Source organism: Psittacula echo (assembly GCF_963264785.1).
Source record: "Psittacula echo genome assembly, chromosome: 1".
Classification (NCBI taxonomy): domain Eukaryota; kingdom Metazoa; phylum Chordata; class Aves; order Psittaciformes; family Psittacidae; genus Psittacula; species Psittacula echo.
Window position 1 is genome coordinate 80,184,198 of NC_137735.1, and position 26,434 is coordinate 80,210,631.

Below are 26,434 nucleotides of genomic sequence, written 5' to 3' on the forward strand. Positions count from 1 at the left end.
GTCACAGGGAAGGGAACAGGAAGACTAAAGCTTCATAAATGCCTTGAGGTATCTCTAGTAGTATGAGCAGGCTTGTTTTCCATTTGCTTTTTAAATTCACATCTCTGCTCTACAAGAGACCGCAGAACGAGATCCTTACCTAAGACCAGGGATCTCTGGGCATTTCTCACCATTACAGTCATCAGTTTCACCTTAACCCCCCTTTCTACGCAAAGCCGTTTCGCCTTCTTTCCCCTGCCTCCCCTTTGCTACACACAGGGACAGTATCCAGCGCTGCAGTCTCTCCAGCAGCAGACTGGGTTCAGAACACCGCTGGACCACCAGTTTATTCCACATTAGATTTCCTACATGGACAGCTGCTACTCTGACTTTTCAGCTGAAAGCTTTCTCTTTTACTCCGGAAAGCGTGTGAACCCTTCGCTGCCTGGACGCCACTGGGACTCATGTCCCAGCCATGCTCCTCCATCTACAAGCCTCATCTAGGTTATATAAGGCAGGGCTGAGAGGCCTTCCCGTTCCCTTCAGGCAAGCCTGCGGCTGGCACACAGAGCTGAAGTTCCCTGCATCCCCAGAACAAAGAGGGCAAAGGACACTCAGTTTATATTTTCACTGGCCAGGAATGAAAGCGGAACCCACGGGTCTGACAATGCTTACACACAAGAGGCTTTTCTCCAAAGGGGCCCCAAGACTTTCACCAGTAAGCAACAAAGATAAAGATTGTTTTCAGGAGATAAAATCCTAGGCACGGGAACCACCCACTGGAAAACAGTATTATCTAGTTCCTCTTCAGAAGTAGAAAGGAGTATAAAAAGACGAGACAATCAAGTCAGTCTCTCCACTCTGCTTAGTCTGTCTCAACCAGAAAACACCTTTCGTTATCAGAGCAAGCCTCCTTCCAGATACCTCCTTCAGGGCCTTGATTTTCCCAGCAGCCGGTTACACTCTAGCTAAGGACAAAACCATGCCTCCCTCAGACCCAAACCGAGCATCTGAGACCTGGAGCATATAACATACATTCCAGATGTCTCACCTCCTCCAGCCACAATCTCCTATCCCACAGGAACAAACACACAATTTCATCCAAGCTATCTCAGACACCAGCCTGGCTTCTGTACTGCTTGCTGCAGAGTCATACAGTCATAAAGTCACAGAATGGTTTGGGTTGGAAGCTGCCTTAAAGCTCATCCAGTTCCAAACCCCTGCCACGGGCAGGGACACTTTCCACTAGAGAAGGTTTCTCCAAGTCCAACCTGGCCGAGGCAAGTAAATAAACGAACAGCAGAAACAGGCACTAGAAAATGTCTTGCTCAATCCCAAATCAAAGCTCAGCTGCAGACATGATTTAAGAAGTCCAGCAACATCTCCAGCATATCACCAATGTTGACCCACACAGGAAACTTGAGTCTTGTTCACTCTGTGACATTCATGTCTGATGTCTCTTAAATCCAAGTTCCTTCCAGTCAGACAGCAGGGCTTATTGCTGAGGACGAACTTTCAGTTAACAGCAACATCTGAGACTTGGAATTCAAAACAGAACAACACAATAAATCTAGGCAGTAATTTCGATGTTTGGGGTTTGGAACTTGGTAAGTGGAAAGCATGAAGCCTGTACATACATTCCTGAAACAAAAGGTACCCATTTCTGCTCTCCAGCACAACAGCACATTGTGAGTGACTGCGAGGGCTCACCTGCTGCCCGCTGAAGTTGTTGCAATTCGTGCAGAACCACTCCACAAGCTGTCTCACAGAGCACCACAAACTCAAAGTAGCTCACAAGTCCATTCCCAGCAAGCTTCCCTGGTTAAGCAGACAGCCCTATTATTACGTCATTCCCTATTATGCTGCACCAACTGCACAAACAAGGGTCCCCCACAATTCTGCAGCACAGGGAGGCAGCAGGATGCTCCACAGAGGGCCAGATCCATCCCAAAGCCTGGCAGACAAAGCAATTCCAAGAGTCCCTTTAAACATTGATACCATTTAAGATCTCCACTCTCTGATGTTTAGATCAGTGGGGATGGTGGGTTAGCTGACTGCTCCTTGCACAGCTCATTTCATTTCATGCTTTTAATCTGACTAGTTTCAGCAAGAGCTGCATTATACAGCCAGGGATGTGTTAAATGGGAACTCCGCATCCTTTCATCAGCTAGAAAGGGACAAAAGGCACTGGCTCTGCACAAGACACAAGCAGACATCCAAAAGCACTGGGCTGGCCAGGGGACAGCTAGCACTAACAAGCATCTCCTTGCATAAACACGACAGGAAGACTTTGGTGGCCTGATTTTAATATGCTGGTCACAACACCACTTTCATGGGATGCCTTGAAGACAGCCGATTTTCAACCTGCTCAACACAACCATTGGAAGATGCAGCACATACTTCTCTCTCATTTCTGCCACAGGGGAGCTCCTACTGCCCACATCCAAGTTTCCAACAGGTTTAAAAGTGACAAAACCCTCTCTCCATTGCCAACTCGACAGCCAGTTCAGGACCGCAGGAGCAAAGGGATCATTTAAACACATGGAGGGGGGGAAGCAAGCCTGGGATTCTCCTGCCAGCAGCAGAACACAACATGGCAACTTGTCAAATCCCACGGCCTTAAGCAGTGCCAAATTGGAAGAGCCTGGCCCAGCAGCCCCTGCGCTCTCCAGGCAGGAGGAGCCAGCTGGGGAAGCACAGCAGCTCCGGAGGCTTTGCGCCACAGACAAGCAACCTGGGGAAGCCAGAACCAGTGTGAACACTGGATGCACCAGTGCCATTCCCCAACACGCAGGGCTCCGTGCCGTCCTGCACCAGAAATAGTGCAGAGCTCGCACGCTGTACATGCTTGCCCCACACCATGAGCCACTTCCACTTCTTCCTCCTGCCATGTCAGGAATCCGCTCTAAATGTCACACCTTGTATCAAGGCACAGGGAGCTGCAGACAGGGCATGAGGCTTTTCCAACTTGCTAAATAATCCCTACAGTAGGTCAGGATAGGATTAAGACACCAAGCGGAGAATAGGGGTCAATCGGCTCTCCAAATCTGTATCCTGCCTTGATTTATGGAAAACTCCTGGTAAAGATCAGGGGGATGAGGACAAAAATGAACCCCCACACTCGCCTACCTTACAAAACAAAGGCAAGGACAGTCAACTCATTCTACTTGCTCGCATTAGGATCCCAGAGCAGTTTTAAGCCACCTCGTTTCTCTCGCCAGCACAAACAACCCTTCAGAAGACACATCTGTACTGAAGCACGAAATCAGACTCTACAACTCAAAGAGAGTTCTAAAGCAGGTATGTTTATTACGGCGCCGGGTGCAAGGGGGATCGCTTCTCCTAACTTGCACCTCGAGAGGTTAAGCAAGCAGGTATTTATTACACACCAACATGCATATTCATTAGGTTCGAGAGTTCGGTGGGGAAATTACAATTACTTTAGGTACTCATTATCATAAGTCTTCTCCCTTTTGGTGCTTGTGCACTGCCCTCCAATGGCCGATGGTCGTGGGCAGGGGTCTTCAAGATGAAGTAAGCAGTCTTCTTCAGGGTGCACTTTTCACCTTTGGCACAGTTGGATGCCCCAGTAATCACAAAGGAGCTGAAACCAGCCATATCTGCAAGCTTCCGATAGCAGACAAACATTTAGAACAGTGGGACCTTCATCCACAAAAATTTATTGCCTCCCAAGCTAGCAGATGTTCGGGAGTCACTGTCTCCAGCCTAACTGATAATTAGAAGGATGGTCACTCATTAGAAGGATGGAAAGAAATAACTCACTCTTGTTAGCAAGACTACTAAATTCTGTTATCACACCACAAACTTACAACACAAATGTTGTTCTCTAGCTTAGACCTAAGTTAAAAGTGTCTTAACCCTAGGTTTTCCAGGCACTTGCTTTCCTTATATCAAGCCCCCCCTTTTCTTTTACCTTTGCAAATCCTTTTGCTAGGTAACTCCACTTTACTCAGGAGTTCTGGCAAAGTATTTACCACTTCCAACTTGTTGCCTAACCTTATGTCTTTTCCAATCTTCATAAACAGTTACAGACCTTTTACAATACCAAAAAGAACACTATCATGTTACAAGTAATCAGCGTTAAAACAATTATTAGTACGATTCCTGCAACCAGCTGCCTCAACTAGGAGAGATTAGGTAACCATGAAGTTAACTTTCTCCATGTTTCTTCAAAAGCCCAAGAGGTATGTATCATCCTTGGTCATCGCGTGAAATATTTCAGTTTATTTCCAAATTTCCTCCAGATCTGTTTCAATTCTGCCACTTTGATCTATATAGGAACCATTGATTATGGAACAAACCCCTCCTTGTGAAGCCAAAACCTGGGTACCACAGCACCTAAGGTGCACGCGCCTTCCAGTTGAGGTAGAGTCTTAGGAGCATTTTCTCCACATAACCAATACCATCCTTTCCCTTCAGGCACGGGCCACCACTGAACTATGATACCATCTCTATTAATAGTGTGATTGCAGTTTGAACAGTGACCTACACCTGTGGCATTTCTTTGTACACAGGTCTAATATTCTTAAACCCAGTCTCCAGATCTCAAAGGGTGAATCGGATAATCTAAACCTGTTGCTCTTGTCCCTAATAGTCTTTTAACACCAACAAATATCAATAACCTTCTTTTCTCAGGAATTCAAAAAAATCTATTTGCCACTCTTGTCCTGGATAACTTCCTCTCCCAATTGTCCCAATTTGATTCCTATTGTCAGTTTTAGGATTATTCTTAAGACAGAGCTGACATTGTTCTGTCACTAACTGAACTATGGTGTATAGATTCCTTCCTATAATCTGTAGATAAAGAGTTGCTACCCAATGAGTTTCATTATGTTCCTCCTGAACTAACTTTCAGAGATGATTAGAGGGAATTACAATTCGCCCATCAGGTATCTGAACCCAACCCTCTTGGTTTTCCTGTCTCTTCAGACCTTCAATCAACTTTTTATCCTCTCTTGAATATCTAGGTTCAGACTTCTCAGTTGTTAGTTTGCCATCAGGGATTAAGGACATGATTTCAGATTGTTCAGCTTCTTGTTTGGCTTCAGAATCGGCCAAATCATTTCCAGTTTCCTGATTAGGGTCACCTTGTTGATGCCCTCTACAATACATAACAGCTACTTCCTCAGGTAGCTGAGCAGCAGTTTCTGTAGCATGTTGAATCTGTTTCCCTTGTACGTTCAAAAGTCCTCATTCTTTCCAGATGTGGCACCATGTGCATGGACCACACCAAATGCATATTTAGAATCAGTCCAAATATTTATCCTTTTGTCTTTGGCCAATACCAGGGCTCTCATTCTGCCTTTTGGGTGGAGGTGTTTGCGGGTAAAGGTTCAGCTTCTATTATCTGTGAAGTGGTGGTAACGGCATATCCTGCCTTTCGTTCACCATTTTTCACGGAGCTACTACCATCAGTAAACCAAGAATCAAATCCGGTTGGCTCGAATATACAGTCTCTACAGTGGCCAAGCAGTCACGTGTTAGTGGTTCTGTCGGTTGCTCCTGCAAAAAGGATGCTGGATTCACAGTGAATGTGTGACCACAATTTCTGTATCATCGTGTTCCACAAGGGTGGCCTGGTATTTTACAAACCATGAAGGAGACAACCAGTGGGCTCCTTTCTGTTCCAGGACTGCTGATACAACTTGGGACACTAGCACAGGGATCTTTTGTCCCAAGGTGAATTTGCAAGCCTCTTCAGTATTCATGACAACCGCTGCCACAGCCCTTAGGCATCCAGGCCATCCTTTGCTCGCTTCATCCAGCTGTTTCAAAAAGTATGCCACTGGCCTTTTATAGGGTCCTAGTTTCCGAGCAAGGACCCCCCCCAAGGCTATTCCTTGGTTTTCATAAGAATATAGCCAAAAGGGTTTGCTTACATTGGGAAGCCCCAGAGCTGGAGCTCTCATTAGCTCTGTTTCTGAATTTCTAAAAGCCCTCTCTGCTGAATCAGTCCATTCCAAAGAGGGAGGATTTCCTTTTAACAGTTCATATAGCGGTCTTACCAGAACACCATAGTCACGGATCTGAAGTCTGCGGCATATGGTCATTCCCAGGAACATCTGGAGCTCCTTGATGGTCAACGGTCGTGGAGATTGACAAATGGCTTCTTTTCTAACAATTCCAAGTTCTCTCTGTCCTCCTGTTACTTCATAGCCTAAGTAGGAAACTCAGGTTGGAATTAGTTGGGCCTTTTGTTTGGATACCCGATAGCCATTCAGTCCCAGGAAATTCAATAATCCCACCATCCACTGGACACGTTCTTCCTTTGTTTCTGTGGCAATTAATAGGTCATCCACATACTGTAACAGAGTCCCCGTCTGAGTGGGTGGCTTCCGTGATTCTAGTTCTCGTGCTAACTGACTTCCGAAACTCATCGGACTGTTTTGAAACCCTTGAGGTAATACCGACCAAGTTAATTGGGTTTTCCTTCCCGGGTCAGGATTTTCCATTCAAAAGCAAATAAATTTTGGGCTTCTTTGGCCAATGGTAAGGATTAAGGATTTCTTCTATTTCAGGGAGGTCCTCCTGTTCGCTTTTCTGTTGAATTAAAGATAAACTCAAAACTGGAATTAATTGATCGGTTTTAACTCTTCATTCCATTTTGCCTTCCTTAAATGTTGCTTCTTGCCCTAATAAAGATTTTACAGAATTCGGCACGCATAAAAATTTGTGCGTTCCCATTTGGTTTCCCAATTTGTACTCTAAAGGTTTCAGAAAGAATGCCCTTTTTTTTTGTTTCCTTTTCCTTGGCAGCCAGTAGCTCCTACAACTGTAACAAATTCTTTTCCCTCCGATTTAACGCTGAATAAGTTGCTCCTGTACCCACTAAAAATTCCACTGGATTTCCTCTAGTCCCTAGCTTTAACGTAACCAGTGGATCTGCTAGGGTAGATTCCCCAGGTCCCCATCAGTCTAGTTCCAATTCAGTCACCAGAGCCACCCCATGGCACTACCCCCCAAGGGCAGCCTCCACTTCCAACATCCAGCACGCACACCCATCCGGTAAGAGCCCTCTCCCCCACCTCCACCTTTGCCTGACATCCCTCCGCCACCAGTTTCAAAGCAACCACCGCAGCCGTGGCTATAGCACGACTGAGCATTTTCTTTTCTACCTGTTCCCGATTCCTATACGCTCTCCATGCTTCCTCCTTCACTCCCGTCCGCATTTATCCAACAAGCCCTCAGTCCGTCTGTTCCCACTTGTCCGCCTGCCCCAGCACTCATCCCATGCTCAAACACAGGCGCTGCGCGAGCTCCCCTCCTTTCCCCCTTGGTTTTCCCCTTTTTCCTTTCCTCACAGCTGCTCACCCTGCTCTGCAGCACTTCTGGTTTAACCCTGTCTTGACTCTGAATGGGAATCTGCTGCTGGTTGCCAGTGACAGTCATCTCTTCCTCCTTATCAATATCAGATAAGACAGATGCACAGGGTGCTCCCCGTGGAGGTACCTCTGATACATAATTTTCCAACCTATCTTCCCGATTACCCTGGTTTTTTCTTAACTTTAAACATTATTCCCCCGATATCACAGGCTGAACAACATCTCTCCAGCTTAGCTGTCTGGTTTTCCCTGTCCGAAAAGGAAAGCGCAGCCAAAATTAAGGGCTCTGGCAAAGCTATATTCATTTTGCATTCCGTCCGTCAAGCCGGGTGGTTTCTTAAAGTGAAAAACATATCTGCATACATTACTTCATGCCATTTTCCTTGCCCCCTCAAAACAGCATTACTTTTTGTGAAAATGTATTATAGTTCAGAGTTCCATTTTTAGGCCATTTTTCCTGATCTTCCAAAGTATACAAAGGCCACCATTGGTTACAATATTTTACCAACATTTTCTCATTTACCGAGCCCCCGAGAAACCCTCCCAGTTCTTTCCCATGCATCAAAATGCACCCAAAAGGACTCTTTCTCAAGATCTCTCCACTCTGCTGATTTCCCATTATCAATCTCACATTCACACACACACGGGGTCCCACAGACACACTCCACACAGTTACAACACTTGAGACAGAGACTAAAATTCAATCAAACAAACAACAATTAATAACACAGTTATAACATCCTGTCACCAAGACCAAAATCACAAGACCAAAATCATTACTGTAACAAGCCACAAAATAAGTCAAATACTTATTTTGTGTAATAATAACGACCCAAAACCATTTCCACAAGACACCCCTTGTGCCTTGTAGGACCCAAACCACAAGGTGCCCCCTGCTTCTTGTGGGTGTCTACCAGCAGCCAGGTATACGCCTTTACCTACCACCCGCGCCCTTTACCTCGCATAGGACGCCTCCTTACGACTGATAGGTATCCCCTTTACCTGGTTCAAACATACCTGATGATTCACTAGGGATGGTCCTTGTCTGCCCCTGCGGTGATCTGAGTCAGTGGGGGAGTCCTCCCAAGAAACCTCAGGGGCTCCCAGAGGAGTCTCCAAGCTAACTGATAATTAGAAGGATGGCCACTCGTTAGAAGGATGGAAAGAAATAATTCACTCTTGTTAGTAGTAAGACTACTAAATTCTGTTATCACGCCACAGACTTACAACACAAACATTGTTCTCTATCTTAGACCTAGAGTTAAAAGTATCTTAACCCTATGTTTTCCAGGCACTTGCTTTCCTTAGATCAGTATCAGGTTAGAAATGTTTGCAGCACAACGTTCACAGAGAAGCCAGATAATTCATCCTCAAGGTCCGAGAGCAGAGTTCAGCAGGCACTTGCTCCAGATTTCCAGGCTTTCCACACACAGGCAGGCCTGCTCTGGGGGCAAGCTGCTTCCAGTCTCTAGAAGAAGGGAGACAAGAACAGTTCCCAAAGGATGGAGCCCACATTCCCTGCAGGGACGTTCCCCACAGCATTGCTGGTCCCTGCCTCTTCTGCTTCCCTCCTGCTCCAGCACTCAAGAGGTTACGCTTCCAAACCCCAAAAGCAGTGGAAACCGAGGCTGGAATTAAAGACCGTCCACAAGCAAACAAGCAGGCAGCCAAATTGGAAATGCAGCTTCAACAGCAGAGACAGGATGACTCTGTGCAGATCCTATAGTTACTGATAGAGCACTCAGGAAATAAATCCTACCTGGGTGAAAGAGAACTGGACATGGCTGGCAGAGTTCAAACTAAATGGGACCACGTGGGCTCTTAAAATTTTCCATGCTAAAAATAACCAGTAGCACATGCTCTGCCTTATAGGAGGCATAGGAACGGGAGTTGACAAAACCCTAAAGAACTGGAGGCCACGCCTTTAAAAATCAGTTATTGCACAGAAACACTTTTTCGACCTACCCTTGCCATCAGGTGTGTTTTCCCCAAAAGCTGAATCGGTGCCCGTGTCCCCAGGCTGCAGGCCCCGGCACGGCACACTTTGAGCACCAACCAGGCTGTATAGCCTTCCTATATACCTCTCTCTTTGGTGGGGCAAGCAACCATCACCCAGAGGTGGGGGCCACCAAACATGACTCAGTAGCTGCAAGCACACAAAGACGGGAGCCAGGCGAGCAAGGTCTCATCTGGATGGCACTTTTGAGAAGAACTGAACAGGTAAGTGTCTCTATACTTCAATAATTAAAGGTAAGGGTTGTGCATCAATTGCTGCTGCTTCAAACACCAGTACTGCGAGACAAGAACAGCAGGAGACTCCCCTTAAGCAATACCACCTTTTCACAGCCCAGTTAACACAGGCTCCTCTGTGAATGAAAGCTACCAGTGAAGCCACTCCACAACCTTAAACTATTTAAGAACTAAGTCCTACGTGCAGAGGGGTAAATTATGACATACCTAAAAGGCTGAAAAAGCTGGTTGTTGTCGAGCTAAAAAGTAGGGCTGTGGAACAGCAAGTGCTACCACCCCCAGGCTCTCTTATCTCCGAGACAAAAACCTGCTCTTGATGTTCCTACAAGAGCTCACTCCCCACCTTTGCAGCTGAGGCTGCTCTGCTGATGGCCCAGGCTTTATTAGTATTTCATCTTATAGTCACTTCTTCTGTGTCCTTCTCACACCCCAAGCACCAAACACTGTCCCAGCACAGCTCCACACTCCAGCAGCACCACTTCTGGGCCAAAGCAGAACCCCAAAGAGTTTCTATGTTATACTCAGTTTACAATGCAAGTATCAGCCTAGTTAAACTGCAGTAGGCTTTTTCCTGATGTTTCGGAAATCACCAAGGAGCACCTGTATACACCAACACCGACCACCAGCAACCCTCCCAACAGGCACTGATCACCCCTGAGCTCATCACTCCTGCTACACAACTCATCACAGGTTACCCTCAGTAGTTAACATTAACCCTGACTATCAAGCTCCTTAATGCATGTTCTACCCTATTACCTTCCTACTCCAGTCATTTCATCATTTATGGTTTCCTCCCTGTGAATCCTCTATTACAGACACCACTTTGCCAGAAAGGTGTCTCAGGTGCAGAAGCAGACTTCAGAAACTGCTTTTGCACCACTTCACCAATAGCACCTTTATCTTTCTTGGCTGTTCCTCAGAATTTGGTGGAAGCTTGTTCCTGGCTTTTCCTATTTTGCCAGCTTTGGTGTCCTCTCCAGAAACAGTCAGCTCAAATGTTCTGCCTCAAACCATCCAAAAGGGTTCAGCCCACAAGCCAGAGGCCACACGGCCTTTCTGTTCTCACCCAGCTTTGAACTGCAGTGAAAGTCCTCTGACTGAGACTAAGGCACTCTGTGCACAGGTACCCCTGACTGGGGAATCAACACCACTTCTAGAGCCAAGGGCGGCTGGAACTGGGGATCTTTCAGGTCACAAACAACCCACTTAATATCACTTGTTGGGGCTCTTTCCAAACAGCTACCTCCTCAGCACACCTTCCAGTCCAGACTCAACTCTTTTAAAAGCATTTAGTCTTCTCATTACTTCTAAAAGCATCCTCTACGATACAGGCAAAGCAGAATTGCACAGAAACTACATCCAATGCTTAGCATTTTCCATTTGCTTCTCCACAGTGAAGCTCATGCAGCCCTTGCTATGGGCAGTAGTGGAGTGTCCACTACAGGGCAGCTTATAAATTGAAATTTCAAAGCAACCAGCTAAGCCAAGTGCCCAATATCCAGATCAATTCCCACAAAACAGGCATGTACAACACTCCGGAGCAGAGACTAAAGAAAGCTAAGGCTTCCAACATTCTCTGCGTGCAAGACAAGAACCAGACTTGCATTTTCAAGGAGACAGATTGGCAAGGTTTAAATCACAACACGCTGATACCACTGGAAGAACAGTGAGAAAAGAGGCAGCACCGACACCAAGCAGGTATCTGGAGAACAGCATCAAGACCTACTCACTAGATTTACTGTGCACGGCAATGAGAGCCTGATAAGCAGCTCCTCAAAACAAAAGCTGCACTAGACATAAACAGAAAGCAAGGAGTAGTGGTTTTCAGTTGGAAGCTTTGTGCCTGAGGCTTGGCTTGCTGAGAGCAAGTAGCAGAAGCACCCACAGAAGAAGAAGAGCAAATATTAGTGGAAGAGGCACTTTATATTCCTCTGTACTAGGAAGGAACTGCAGAGGCTCCAGAGAGTCATCTGGACTGAATGAGCAGGGAGATAACTGGTATGCACTGAACCAGCTTGCTAAGAGAAGTTACACAACATACTTGAGACTGATGAGAGGCCTGTTTCACTTTGATCTGTATTACAGTAGCACCGACGAGCCCTTGCCCAAATTACACCAGGGGCTGTTCTCAGAGACAGAAAGGCTTCCCCTCAAGACTGCAGGCTGCCTCCCTGCCTCGGCTTTGGCAGCCCTTCCTTTAAAAACCAAAGCCAAGACAGATTAAGTCACCTTCCTATGGTCACATCAAGATGAAGGAAAGACATGAATGGCAAAGAGGTCCTCCAACTCGAGAGACAGGAACCCATTCTCTCACCAGGCAAACAGAACACTATACTCCAACTTGGAATACTTTAGGGAAGTGATGTGCAGATTTCTTTCCTGCACCCCTGAACACCAAAATATTTTCCTTAACCCTGCATTTCAACAAGAAACGGAATACAAGTCCGAGCTAATAACAAACAAGGCCCTAAGGTTTATGGAGACGCACACTCCCATCCTCATTCCATATTCCCAATTCCCAGATTCATCCCTGTGCAAAGCTAATGTCCCCAGCACAAGAGGCACAAGCAGATCATAAGCTTTTGCCAAGAACTGATGCTATTTATACACAGGAGTCAAAAATCAGCCACAGCACATGCTAAAAGTTTCTCATCCTCATTGCCAGGTGGCAGCAGAGGTCAAAGGCAACCGGCAGCTCTTCAGGTCTACCAGCAGTGATTTGTCTGCTGAGGGAACGATTTTTAATGATCTTCCATGAAATACTCAGCTCTGCCTGCAGTAAGGTACAGCACCCATAAATTCAGGGCCAGCTTCCAGCTAGGAGCAGCAAAGTCAAACAGAATCCATGTAGCGGACAATAAAACCCCACAGTAACACAGCTTAAGACAATCATCTCCAGAAGCAGCCAGTGACACTCAAACTTGTCATCACCTTCAGCAAGCCCTACGAGAAGCAAACTCAACAGCCTTCATTTCCAGGAAGTATTAAGCACCTGCTGAATAAAACAGCTCCTTCCAAGTATCTGAAAGAAGCTGCCTGAAGTTAATCATCACTTCATGAAGTTTAACCAGCCATCTGCATTCAGAGCACTGTAGTTAGAAATCAGGATTTAAAAAAGCCTGTCATTAGAACTGAAACATTACACAATCAAAAGTAATTAATTGTTTTAACTTTTGCTATTGCTTCTAAATGTTGCTACGGACACCTCATCATATTACAGTCTCCCTGGACACTAGAAATATGTTAAATAACTGACATCAGGGAAGCACACATGAAAGATGAGAGCCACAGATAAGTGCAGTTTGTTGCTTTGAAAGCATTATGCTCTTCAGCTAAACCAGCACACTCCACTGCTGCACAAGTATGCATGGACATACGCATGGACTGAGAGTCAGGCTTCTTTGGCCTGCAGAAGGCTCCTGGGACACGTTACTGCAGCCTTTAAGTACCTTGCCGACAAGGAATCTGGAGAGGGGTTAGAACTGGATGCGCTTTAAGGTCCCTGCCAACCCAAACCAGGCTGGAATTCTATGATTTAGTGCACTAGCAGCACATGCAAGCAAACCAATTAATCAAGAACTAAACTGTGCCATCAAGATACATGCAGCAAAGCTGTACTATCCTGTATCAGGAGCACAGGTACACGACATTAACAGATGACAGGTACCATACAGTGCACAGTATCTCCACCCTTTGCTCAGTTAGCTCTTTAAAGAATGAAGAGTTGAAGTGACTTGAACCAGGTCACACAGCAAGCCCTGGCAGAAGAGCAAACTCAGCTACATTGCTCCGACAGCTCCGCTCCATGTGCTTCCAAGAGAAAGCCATCCCTCCCTCACGAGTTGTACCACGCTCCCGCACGCCACATGCTCCTCCTTGGCTACACCGCACACACACGCTGGGCTGCAGCTCAGTAGATCATATACAGGACAGGAGAAAAGGAAAGTTACCATCTACCACTACTGCCTTCCCCAGCAATAAGCCATTTCCTTTCACCTGAGACAAAGTCCACAGAGGCTCTGATAACACTCAGCAGGCACAACCACCAACCCCACAGAGGCAGCACAAGACCTTGTGAACATGCAAAGCCAGAATTACTTCCATTCTGCAGCCCCTTCCTTTCCTGTGGCAGACTGGCTGTGGTCAACCACAGCTTTTGCTGCTAATCCTTACTACTGCAGATAACTCTCAGTAAAGGGTGCCCCGTTCTGGAACATGAGTAACTCGGATCTCACTCGCTTCAAGAAGGGGGAAGAAGAATGAAAAACAAAAGATAAAAGTCAAACAACAAGGCCTCTTTCAGGGAGCAAGGCTACTGAAACATTCCTTCCTCAACAGCAATACAATTTAATTCCTTTGCTCTCGAATGTGTTCCATGCTGGCTTACAAACAAGCGGAAGTTACTGCACTATACGAAAAGCTTGCTAATAACAGTTTTTATCAATCGTTACCATAACATAAGCAAGCCTTGCCCTACCAGACACACAAGAGACAACACAAGGTGCCCTTAATCTTTACTACCTCGTCTGCCGCTCTTACGTCATCTCCCGCTTTCCTTTCTAAGTAGCTACAGGAGAGTTCACAGCGAGAGTGAATCACATTTAACACCAATTCACACACTCCTCCGGCCTGCACAGCCGCTTCCCTCAGCAATGCCCAGACTTTGCTAATGGCAAGTGGGAAACGAGCAATAAAAACCACCTAAAACCAAACCTACCACACGTAAGACCCCACAACTACCACAGGTCACTGAGGAGGCCTTGGCACCCCTCTGCTGCTACACGGCCCGGCGCACAGCACTCCTCAGCTGCCGGGATTCTGAGGCCCGCTTCCCGCCGCAGCCCGCCCCTCAGTCCTAGGACCCCGGTAACCAAGAGCCCCACCCCCGCCACGGGTGACCTGCGGGCTGGACCGCGGCGGCGCTGACCTTGGACGTGGCGGAGCCGTGCGAGGGCCTGAGGAGCGGCTGCCCACGGGACTGACAACGCGGCAGCAGCACTCCGATCCCCTCAGCCCCACACCGAGCGCTGCCGGTGGCAGCCCGCGGCCCGCTTCCCGCCGCTGCCTGCGGGGCCTGGCAGCGCCCCGCCGCGGTACTCACTGCGCACAGTAAATCTAGTGAGTAGGTCTTGATGCTGTTCTCCAGATACCTGCTTGGTGTCGGTGCTGCCCCTTTTCTCGCTGTTCTTCCAGTGGTATCAGCGTGTTGTGATTTAAACCTTGCCAATCTGTCTCCTTGAAAATGCAAGTCTGGTTCTTGTCTTGCACGCAGAGAATGTTGGAAGCCTTAGCTTTCTTTAGTCTCTGCTCCGGAGTGTTGTACATGCCTGTTTTGTGGGAATTGATCTGGATATTGGGCACTTGGCTTAGCTGGTTGCTTTGAAATTTCAATTTATAAGCTGCCCTGTAGTGGACACTCCACTACTGCCCATAGCAAGGGCTGCATGAGCTTCACTGTGGAGAAGCAAATGGAAAATGCTAAGCATTGGATGTAGTTTCTGTGCAATTCTGCTTTGCCTGTATCGTAGAGGATGCTTTTAGAAGTAATGAGAAGACTAAATGCTTTTAAAAGAGTTGAGTCTGGACTGGAAGGTGTGCTGAGGAGGTAGCTGTTTGGAAAGAGCCCCAACAAGTGATATTAAGTGGGTTGTTTGTGACCTGAAAGATCCCCAGTTCCAGCCGCCCTTGGCTCTAGAAGTGGTGTTGATTCCCCAGTCAGGGGTACCTGTGCACAGAGTGCCTTAGTCTCAGTCAGAGGACTTTCACTGCAGTTCAAAGCTGGGTGAGAACAGAAAGGCCGTGTGGCCTCTGGCTTGTGGGCTGAACCCTTTTGGATGGTTTGAGGCAGAACATTTGAGCTGACTGTTTCTGGAGAGGACACCAAAGCTGGCAAAATAGGAAAAGCCAGGAACAAGCTTCCACCAAATTCTGAGGAACAGCCAAGAAAGATAAAGGTGCTATTGGTGAAGTGGTGCAAAAGCAGTTTCTGAAGTCTGCTTCTGCACCTGAGACACCTTTCTGGCAAAGTGGTGTCTGTAATAGAGGATTCACAGGGAGGAAACCATAAATGATGAAATGACTGGAGTAGGAAGGTAATAGGGTAGAACATGCATTAAGGAGCTTGATAGTCAGGGTTAATGTTAACTACTGAGGGTAACCTGTGATGAGTTGTGTAGCAGGAGTGATGAGCTCAGGGGTGATCAGTGCCTGTTGGGAGGGTTGCTGGTGGTCGGTGTTGGTGTATACAGGTGCTCCTTGGTGATTTCCGAAACATCAGGAAAAAGCCTGCTGCAGTTTAACTAGGCTGATACTTGCATTGTAAACTGAGTATAACATAGAAACTCTTTGGGGTTCTGCTTTGGCCCAGAAGTGGTGCTGCTGGAGTGTGGAGCTGTGCTGGGACAGTGTTTGGTGCTTGGGGTGTGAGAAGGACACAGAAGAAGTGACTATAAGATGAAATACTAATAAAGCCTGGGCCATCAGCAGAGCAGCCTCAGCTGCAAAGGTGGGGAGTGAGCTCTTGTAGGAACATCAAGAGCAGGTTTTTATCTCGGAGATAAGAGAGCCTGGGGGTGGTAGCACTTGCTGTTCCACAGCCCTACTTTTTAGCTCGACAACAACCAGCTTTTTCAGCCTTTTAGGTATGTCATAATTTACCCCTCTGCACGTAGGACTTAGTTCTTAAATAGTTTAAGGTTGTGGAGTGGCTTCACTGGTAGCTTTCATTCACAGAGGAGCCTGTGTTAACTGGGCTGTGAAAAGGTGGTATTGCTTAAGGGGAGTCTCCTGCTGTTCTTGTCTCGCAGTACTGGTGTTTGAAGCAGCAGCAATTGATGCACAACCCTTACCTTTAATTATTGAAGTATAGAGACACTTACCTGTTCAGTTCTTCTCAAAAGTGCCATCCAGATGAGACCTTGCTCGCCTGGCTCCCGTCTTTGTGTGCTTGCAGCTACTGAGTCATGTTTGGTGGCCCCCACCTCTGGGTGATGGTTGCTTGCCCCACCAAAGAGAGAGGTATATAGGAAGGCTATACAGCCTGGTTGGTGCTCAAAGTGTGCCGTGCCGGGGCCTGCAGCCTGGGGACACGGGCACCGATTCAGCTTTTGGGGAAAACACACCTGATGGCAAGGGTAGGTCGAAAAAGTGTTTCTGTGCAATAACTGATTTTTAAAGGCGTGGCCTCCAGTTCTTTAGGGTTTTGTCAACTCCCGTTCCTATGCCTCCTATAAGGCAGAGCATGTGCTACTGGTTATTTTTAGCATGGAAAATTTTAAGAGCCCACGTGGTCCCATTTAGTTTGAACTCTGCCAGCCATGTCCAGTTCTCTTTCACCCAGGTAGGATTTATTTCCTGAGTGCTCTATCAGTAACTATAGGATCTGCACAGAGTCATCCTGTCTCTGCTGTTGAAGCTGCATTTCCAATTTGGCTGCCTGCTTGTTTGCTTGTGGGCGGTCTTTAATTCCAGCCTCGGTTTCCACTGCTTTTGGGGTTTGGAAGCGTAACCTCTTGAGTGCTGGAGCAGGAGGGAAGCAGAAGAGGCAGGGACCAGCAATGCTGTGGGGAACGTCCCTGCAGGGAATGTGGGCTCCATCCTTTGGGAACTGTTCTTGTCTCCCTTCTTCTAGAGACTGGAAGCAGCTTGCCCCCAGAGCAGGCCTGCCTGTGTGTGGAAAGCCTGGAAATCTGGAGCAAGTGCCTGCTGAACTCTGCTCTCGGACCTTGAGGATGAATTATCTGGCTTCTCTGTGAACGTTGTGCTGCAAACATTTCTAACCTGATACTGATCTAAGGAAAGCAAGTGCCTGGAAAACATAGGGTTAAGATACTTTTAACTCTAGGTCTAAGATAGAGAACAATGTTTGTGTTGTAAGTCTGTGGCGTGATAACAGAATTTAGTAGTCTTACTACTAACAAGAGTGAATTATTTCTTTCCATCCTTCTAACGAGTGGCCATCCTTCTAATTATCAGTTAGCTTGGAGACTCCTCTGGGAGCCCCTGAGGTTTCTTGGGAGGACTCCCCCACTGACTCAGATCACCGCAGGGGCAGACAAGGACCATCCCTAGTGAATCATCAGGTATGTTTGAACCAGGTAAAGGGGATACCTATCAGTCGTAAGGAGGCGTCCTATGCGAGGTAAAGGGCGCGGGTGGTAGGTAAAGGCGTATACCTGGCTGCTGGTAGACACCCACAAGAAGCAGGGGGCACCTTGTGGTTTGGGTCCTACAAGGCACAAGGGGTGTCTTGTGGAAATGGTTTTGGGTCGTATTGGTATTTGACTTATTTTGTGGCTTGTTACAGTAATGATTTTGGTCTTGTGATTTTGGTCTTGGTGACAGGATGTTATAACTGTGTTATTAATTGTTGTTTGTTTGATTGAATTTTAGTCTCTGTCTCAAGTGTTGTAACTGTGTGGAGTGTGTCTGTGGGACCCCGTGTGTGTGTGAATGTGAGATTGATAATGGGAAATCAGCAGAGTGGAGAGATCTTGAGAAAGAGTCCTTTTGGGTGCATTTTGATGCATGGGAAAGAACTGGGAGGGTTTCTCGGGGGCTCGGTAAATGAGAAAATGTTGGTAAAATATTGTAACCAATGGTGGCCTTTGTATACTTTGGAAGATCAGGAAAAATGGCCTAAAAATGGAACTCTGAACTATAATACATTTTCACAAAAAGTAATGCTGTTTTGAGGGGGCAAGGAAAATGGCATGAAGTAATGTATGCAGATATGTTTTTCACTTTAAGAAACCACCCGGCTTGACAGACGGAATGCAAAATGAATATAGCTTTGCCAGAGCCCTTAATTTTGGCTGCGCTTTCCTTTTCGGACAGGGAAAACCAGACAGCTAAGCTGGAGAGATGTTGTTCAGCCTGTGATATCGGGGGAATAATGTTTAAAGTTAAGAAAAAACCAGGGTAATCAGGAAGATAGGTTGGAAAATTATGTATCAGAGGTACCTCCACGGGGAGCACCCTGTGCATCTGTCTTATCTGATATTGATAAGGAGGAAGAGATGACTGTCACTGGCAACCAGCAGCAGATTCCCATTCAGAGTCAAGACAGGGTTAAACCAGAAGTGCTGCAGAGCAGGGTGAGCAGCTGTGAGGAAAGGAAAAAGGGGAAAACCAAGGGGGAAAGGAGGGGAGCTCGCGCAGCGCCTGTGTTTGAGCATGGGATGAGTGCTGGGGCAGGCGGACAAGTGGGAACAGACGGACTGAGGGCTTGTTGGATAAATGCGGACGGGAGTGAAGGAGGAAGCATGGAGAGCGTATAGGAATCGGGAACAGGTAGAAAAGAAAATGCTCAGTCGTGCTATAGCCACGGCTGCGGTGGTTGCTTTGAAACTGGTGGCGGAGGGATGTCAGGCAAAGGTGGAGGTGGGGGAGAGGGCTCTTACCGGATGGGTGTGCGTGCTGGATGTTGGAAGTGGAGGCTGCCCTTGGGGGGTAGTGCCATGGGGTGGCTCTGGTGACTGAATTGGAACTAGACTGATGGGGACCTGGGGAATCTACCCTAGCAGATCCACTGGTTACGTTAAAGCTAGGGACTAGAGGAAATCCAGTGGAATTTTTAGTGGGTACAGGAGCAACTTATTCAGCGTTAAATCGGAGGGAAAAGAATTTGTTACAGTTGTAGGAGCTACTGGCTGCCAAGGAAAAGGAAACAAAAAAAAAAGGGCATTCTTTCTGAAACCTTTAGAGTACAAATTGGGAAACCAAATGGGAACGCACAAATTTTTATGCGTGCCGAATTCTGTAAAATCTTTATTAGGGCAAGAAGCAACATTTAAGGAAGGCAAAATGGAATGAAGAGTTAAAACCGATCAATTAATTCCAGTTTTGAGTTTATCTTTAATTCAACAGAAAAGCGAACAGGAGGACCTCCCTGAAATAGAAGAAATCCTTAATCCTTACCATTGGCCAAAGAAGCCCAAAATTTATTTGCTTTTGAATGGAAAATCCTGACCCGGGAAGGAAAACCCAATTAACTTGGTCGGTATTACCTCAAGGGTTTCAAAACAGTCCGATGAGTTTCGGAAGTCAGTTAGCACGAGAACTAGAATCACGGAAGCCACCCACTCAGACGGGGACTCTGTTACAGTATGTGGATGACCTATTAATTGCCACAGAAACAAAGGAAGAACGTGTCCAGTGGATGGTGGGATTATTGAATTTCCTGGGACTGAATGGCTATCGGGTATCCAAACAAAAGGCCCAACTAATTCCAACCTGAGTTTCCTACTTAGGCTATGAAGTAACAGGAGGACAGAGAGAACTTGGAATTGTTAGAAAAGAAGCCATTTGTCAATCTCCACGACCGTTGACCATCAAGGAGCTCCAGATGTTCCTGGGAATGACCATATGCCGCAGACTTCAGATCCGTGACTATGGTGTTCTGGTAAGACCGCTATATGAACTGTTAAAAGGAAATCCTCCCTCTTTGGAATGGACTGATTCAGCAGAGAGGGCTTTTAGAAATTCAGAAACAGAGCTAATGAGAGCTCCAGCTCTGGGGCTTCCCAATGTAAGCAAACCCTTTTGGCTATATTCTTATGAAAACCAAGGAATAGCCTTGGGGGGGGTCCTTGCTCGGAAACTAGGACCCTATAAAAGGCCAGTGGCATACTTTTTGAAACAGCTGGATGAAGCGAGCAAAGGATGGCCTGGATGCCTAAGGGCTGTGGCAGCGGTTGTCATGAATACTGAAGAGGCTTGCAAATTCACCTTGGGACAAAAGATCCCTGTGCTAGTGTCCCAAGTTGTATCAGCAGTCCTGGAACAGAAAGGAGCCCACTGGTTGTCTCCTTCATGGTTTGTAAAATACCAGGCCACCCTTGTGGAACACGATGATACAGAAATTGTGGTCACACATTCACTGTGAATCCAGCATCCTTTTTGCAGGAGCAACCGACAGAACCACTAACACATGACTGCTTGGCCACTGTAGAGACTGTATATTCGAGCCAACCGGATTTGATTCTTGGTTTACTGATGGTAGTAGCTCCGTGAAAAATGGTGAACGAAAGGCAGGATATGCCGTTACCACCACTTCACAGATAATAGAAGCTGAACCTTTACCCGCAAACACCTCCACCCAAAAGGCAGAATGAGAGCCCTGGTATTGGCCAAAGACAAAAGGATAAATATTTGGACTGATTCTAAATATGCATTTGGTGTGGTCCATGCACATGGTGCCACATCTGGAAAGAATGAGGACTTTTGAACGTACAAGGGAAACAGATTCAACATGCTACAGAAACTGCTGCTCAGCTACCTGAGGAAGTAGCTGTTATGTATTGTAGAGGGCATCAACAAGGTGACCCTAATCAGGAAACTGGAAATGATTTGGCCGATTCTGAAGCCAAACAAGAAGCTGAACAATCTGAAATCATGTCCTTAATCCCTGATGGCAAACTAACAACTGAGAAGTCTGAACCTAGATATTCAAGAGAGGATAAAAAGTTGATTGAAGGTCTGAAGAGACAGGAAAACCAAGAGGGTTGGGTTCAGATACCTGATGGGCGAATTGTAATTCCCTCTAATCACCTCTGAAAGTTAGTTCAGGAGGAACATAATGAAACTCATTGGGTAGCAACTCTTTATCTACAGATTATAGGAAGGAATCTATACACCATAGTTCAGTTAGTGACAGAACAATGTCAGCTCTGTCTGAGGAATAATCCTAAAACTGACAATAGGAATCAAATTGGGACAATTGGGAGAGGAAGTTATCCAGGACAAGAGTGGCAAATAGATTTTTTTGAATTCCTGAGAAAAGAAGGTTATTGATATTTGTTGGTGTTAAAAGACTATTAGGGACAAGAGCAACAGGTTTAGATTATCCGATTCACCCTTTGAGATCTGGAGACTGGGTTTAAGAATATTAGACCTGTGTACAGAGAAATGCCACAGGTGTAGGTCACTGTTCAAACTGCAATCACACTATTAATAGAGATGGTATCATAGTTCAGTGGTGGCCCGTGCCTGAAGGGAAAGGATGGTATTGGTTATGTGGAGAAAATGCTCCTAAGACTCTACCTCAACTGGAAGGCGCGTGCACCTTAGGTGCTGTGGTACCCAGGTTTTGGCTTCACAAGGAGGGGTTTGTTCCATAATCAATGGTTCCTATATAGATCAAAGTGGCAGAATTGAAACAGATCTGGAGGAAATTTGGAAATAAACTGAAATATTTCACGCGATGACCAAGGATGATACATACCTCTTGGGTTTTTGAAGAAACATGGAGAAAGTTAACTTCATGGTTACCTAATCTCTCCTAGTTGAGGCAGCTGGTTGCAGGAATCGTACTAATAATTGTTTTAACGCTGATTACTTGTAACATGATAGTGTTCTTTTTGGTATTGTAAAAGGTCTGTAACTGTTTATGAAGATTGGAAAAGACATAAGGTTAGGCAACAAGTTGGAAGTGGTAAATACTTTGCCAGAACTCCTGAGTAAAGTGGAGTTACCTAGCAAAAGGATTTGCAAAGGTAAAAGAAAAGGGGGGGCTTGATATAAGGAAAGCAAGTGCCTGGAAAACCTAGGGTTAAGACACTTTTAACTTAGGTCTAAGCTAGAGAACAACATTTGTGTTGTAAGTTTGTGGTGTGATAACAGAATTTAGTAGTCTTGCTAACAAGAGTGAGTTATTTCTTTCCATCCTTCTAATGAGTGACCATCCTTCTAATTATCAGTTAGGCTGGAGACAGTGACTCCCGAACATCTGCTAGCTTGGGAGGCAATAAATTTTTGTGGATGAAGGTCCCACTGTTCTAAATGTTTGTCTGCTATCGGAAGCTTGCAGATATGGCTGGTTTCAGCTCCTTTGTGATTACTGGGGCATCCAACTGTGCCAAAGGTGAAAAGTGCACCCTGAAGAAGACTGCTTACTTCATCTTGAAGACCCCTGCCCACGACCATCGGCCATTGGAGGGCAGTGCACAAGCACCAAAAGGGAGAAGACTTATGATAATGAGTACCTAAAGTAATTGTAATTTCCCCACCGAACTCTCGAACCTAATGAATATGCATGTTGGTGTGTAATAAATACCTGCTTGCTTAACCTCTCGAGGTGCAAGTTAGGAGAAGCGATCCCCCTTGCACCCGGCGCCGTAATAAACATACCTGCTTTAGAACTCTCTTTGAGTTGTAGAGTCTGATTTCGTGCTTCAGTACAGATGTGTCTTCTGAAGGGTTGTTTGTGCTGGCGAGAGAAACGAGGTGGCTTAAAACTGCTCTGGGATCCTAATGCGAGCAAGTAGAATGAGTTGACTGTCCTTGCCTTTGTTTTGTAAGGTAGGCGAGTGTGGGGGTTCATTTTTGTCCTCATCCCCCTGATCTTTACCAGGAGTTTTCCATAAATCAAGGCAGGATACCGATTTGGAGAGCCGATTGACCCCTATTCTCCGCTTGGTGTCTTAATCCTATCCTGACCTACTGTAGGGATTATTTAGCAAGTTGGAAAAGCCTCATGCCCTGTCTGCAGCTCCCTGTGCCTTGATACAAGGTGTGACATTTAGAGCGGATTCCTGACATGGCAGGAGGAAGAAGTGGAAGTGGCTCATGGTGTGGGGCAAGCATGTACAGCGTGCGAGCTCTGCACTATTTCTGGTGCAGGACGGCACGGAGCCCTGCGTGTTGGGGAATGGCACTGGTGCATCCAGTGTTCACACTGGTTCTGGCTTCCCCAGGTTGCTTGTCTGTGGCGCAAAGCCTCCGGAGCTGCTGTGCTTCCCCAGCTGGCTCCTCCTGCCTGGAGAGCGCAGGGGCTGCTGGGCCAGGCTCCTCCAATTTGGCACTGCTTAAGGCCGTGGGATTTGACAAGTTGCCATGTTGTGTTCTGCTGCTGGCAGGAGAATCCCAGGCTTGCTTCCCCCCCTCCATGTGTTTAAATGATCCCTTTGCTCCTGCGGTCCTGAACTGGCTGTCGAGTTGGCAATGGAGAGAGGGTTTTGTCACTTTTAAACCTGTTGGAAACTTGGATGTGGGCAGTAGGAGCTCCCCTGTGGCAGAAATGAGAGAGAAGTATGTGCTGCATCTTCCAATGGTTGTGTTGAGCAGGTTGAAAATCGGCTGTCTTCAAGGCATCCCATGAAAGTGGTGTTGTGACCAGCATATTAAAATCAGGCCACCAAAGTCTTCCTGTCGTGTTTATGCAAGGAGATGCTTGTTAGTGCTAGCTGTCCCCTGGCCAGCCCAGTGCTTTTGGATGTCTGCTTGTGTCTTGTGCAGAGCCAGTGCCTTTTGTCCCTTTCTAGCTGATGGAAGGATGCGGAGTTCCCATTTAACACATCCCTGGCTGTATAATGCAGCTCTTGCTGAAACTAGTCAGATTAAAAGCATGAAATGAAATGAGCTGTGCAAGGAGCAGTCAGCTAACCCACCATCCCCACTGATCTAAACATCAGAGAGTGGAGATCTTAAATGGTATCAATGTTTAAAGGGACTCTTGGAATTGCTTTGTCTGCCAGGCTTTGGGATGGATCTGGCCCTCTGTGGAGCATCCTGCTGCCTCCCTGTGCTGCAGAATTGTGGGGGACCCTTGTTTGTGCAGTTGGTGCAGCATAATAGGGAATGACGTAATAATAGGGCTGTCTGCTTAACCAGGGAAGCTTGCTGGGAATGGACTTGTGAGCTACTTTGAGTTTGTGGTGCTCTGTGAGACAGCTTGTGGAGCGGTTCTGCACGAATTGCAACAACTTCAGCGGGCAGCAGGTGAGCACTCGCAGTCACTCACAATGTGCCGTTGTGCTGGAGAGCAGAAATGGGTACCTTTTGTTTCAGGAATGTATGTACAGGCTTCATGCTTTCCACTTACCAAGTTCCAAAACCCAAACATCGAAATTACTGCCTAGATTTATTGTGTTGTTCTGTTTTGAATTCCAAGTCTCAGATGTTGCTGTTAACTGAAAGTTCGTCCTCAGCAATAAGCCCTGCTGTCTGACTGGAAGGAACTTGGATTTAAGAGACATCAGACATGAATGTCACAGAGTGAACAAGACTCAAGTTTCCTGTGTGGGTCAACATTGGTGATATGCTGGAGATGTTGCTGGACTTCTTAAATCATGTCTGCAGCTGAGCTTTGATTTGGGATTGAGCAAGACATTTTCTAGTGCCTGTTTCTGCTGTTCGTTTATTTACTTGCCTCGGCCAGGTTGGACTTGGAGAAACCTTCTCTAGTGGAAAGTGTCCCTGCCCGTGGCAGGGGTTTGGAACTGGATGAGCTTTAAGGCAGCTTCCAACCCAAACCATTCTGTGACTTTATGACTGTATGACTCTGCAGCAAGCAGTACAGAAGCCAGGCTGGTGTCTGAGATAGCTTGGATGAAATTGTGTGTTTGTTCCTGTGGGATAGGAGATTGTGGCTGGAGGAGGTGAGACATCTGGAATGTATGTTATATGCTCCAGGTCTCAGATGCTCGGTTTGGGTCTGAGGGAGGCATGGTTTTGTCCTTAGCTAGAGTGTAACCGACTGCTGGGAAAATCAAGGCCCTGAAGGAGGTATCTGGAAGGAGGCTTGCTCTGATAACGAAAGGTGTTTTCTGGTTGAGACAGACTAAGCAGAGTGGAGAGACTGACTTGATTGTCTCGTCTTTTTATACTCCTTTCTACTTCTGAAGAGGAACTAGATAATACTGTTTTCCAGTGGGTGGTTCCCGTGCCTAGGATTTTATCTCCTGAAAACAATCTTTATCTTTGTTGCTTACTGGTGAAAGTCTTGGGGCCCCTTTGGAGAAAAGCCTCTTGTGTGTAAGCATTGTCAGACCCGTGGGTTCCGCTTTCATTCCTGGCCAGTGAAAATGTAAACTGAGTGTCCTTTGCCCTCTTTGTTCTGGGGATGCAGGGAACTTCAGCTCTGTGTGCCAGCCGCAGGCTTGCCTGAAGGGAACGGGAAGGCCTCTCAGCCCTGCCTTATATAACCTAGATGAGGCTTGTAGATGGAGGAGCATGGCTGGGACATTAGTCCCAGTGGCGTCCAGGCAGCGAAGGGTTCACACGCTTTCCGGAGTAAAAGAGAAAGCTTTCAGCTGAAAAGTCAGAGTAGCAGCTGTCCATGTAGGAAATCTAATGTGGAATAAACTGGTGGTCCAGCAGTGTTCTGAACCCAGCCTGCTGCTGGAGAGACTGCAGCGCTGGATACTGTCCCTGTGTGTAGCAAAGGGGAGGCAGGGGAAAGAAGGCGAAACGGCTTTGCGTAGAAAGGGGGGTTAAGGTGAAACTGATGACTGTCATGGTGAGAAATGCCCAGAGATCCCTGGTCTTAGGTAAGGATCTCGTTCTGCGGTCTCTTGTAGAGCAGAGATGTGAATTTAAAAAGCAAATGGAAAACAAGCCTGCTCATACTACTAGAGATACCTCAAGGCATTTATGAAGCTTTAGTCTTCCTGTTCCCTTCCCTGTGGCTATTGTAACATGTTTTCTGGTTCTCCTTCTAGGTATAACTGCTGAGACTTTCTAAAATGCCTTTATGCTTCCGGAATTACGTCGCGTATGCCGTACCTGGAGTGCTGGCACTTCTCGGGTGCTGGTGGATTTATTCCCATAGAAAAAAGCATGGAACCTATCCAGATGAAGAAGCAGTAGGTGCTGCAGAGCAGCAGGAAGAAGTGACAGAGCAGGATTCCACACCAGGAACAGAACCATGTGTTCCTCAAAGACAGCTCTCCTTGCTGGAAGGGGAACACACAGAGAACAAAACCTCGACCTCCCTGCTGACAGCAGGGTTGACGATGCCCTCTGTTATGTGTCACCCTGATGAGAGGCTGGATCTCTCACCAGACTGGCCAGTAACAACGAATCAGCCCAGCACCCTTGAGAACGACAGTGAAAAACTAGAAGAAACGGGATCTCAAGACGAA

The 26,434-nt window shown here is 46.7% G+C and overlaps 1 pseudogene across 1 annotated transcript in view; it reads right to left on the reverse strand.

Moving 5' to 3' along the window:
* The window catches only part of LOC308232925 (protein spinster homolog 3-like), a 121,162-nt pseudogene that overhangs the window by 15,790 nt on the left and 78,938 nt on the right, over positions 1 to 26,434 (reverse strand). The gene's annotated exons all lie outside the window — the stretch shown is intronic.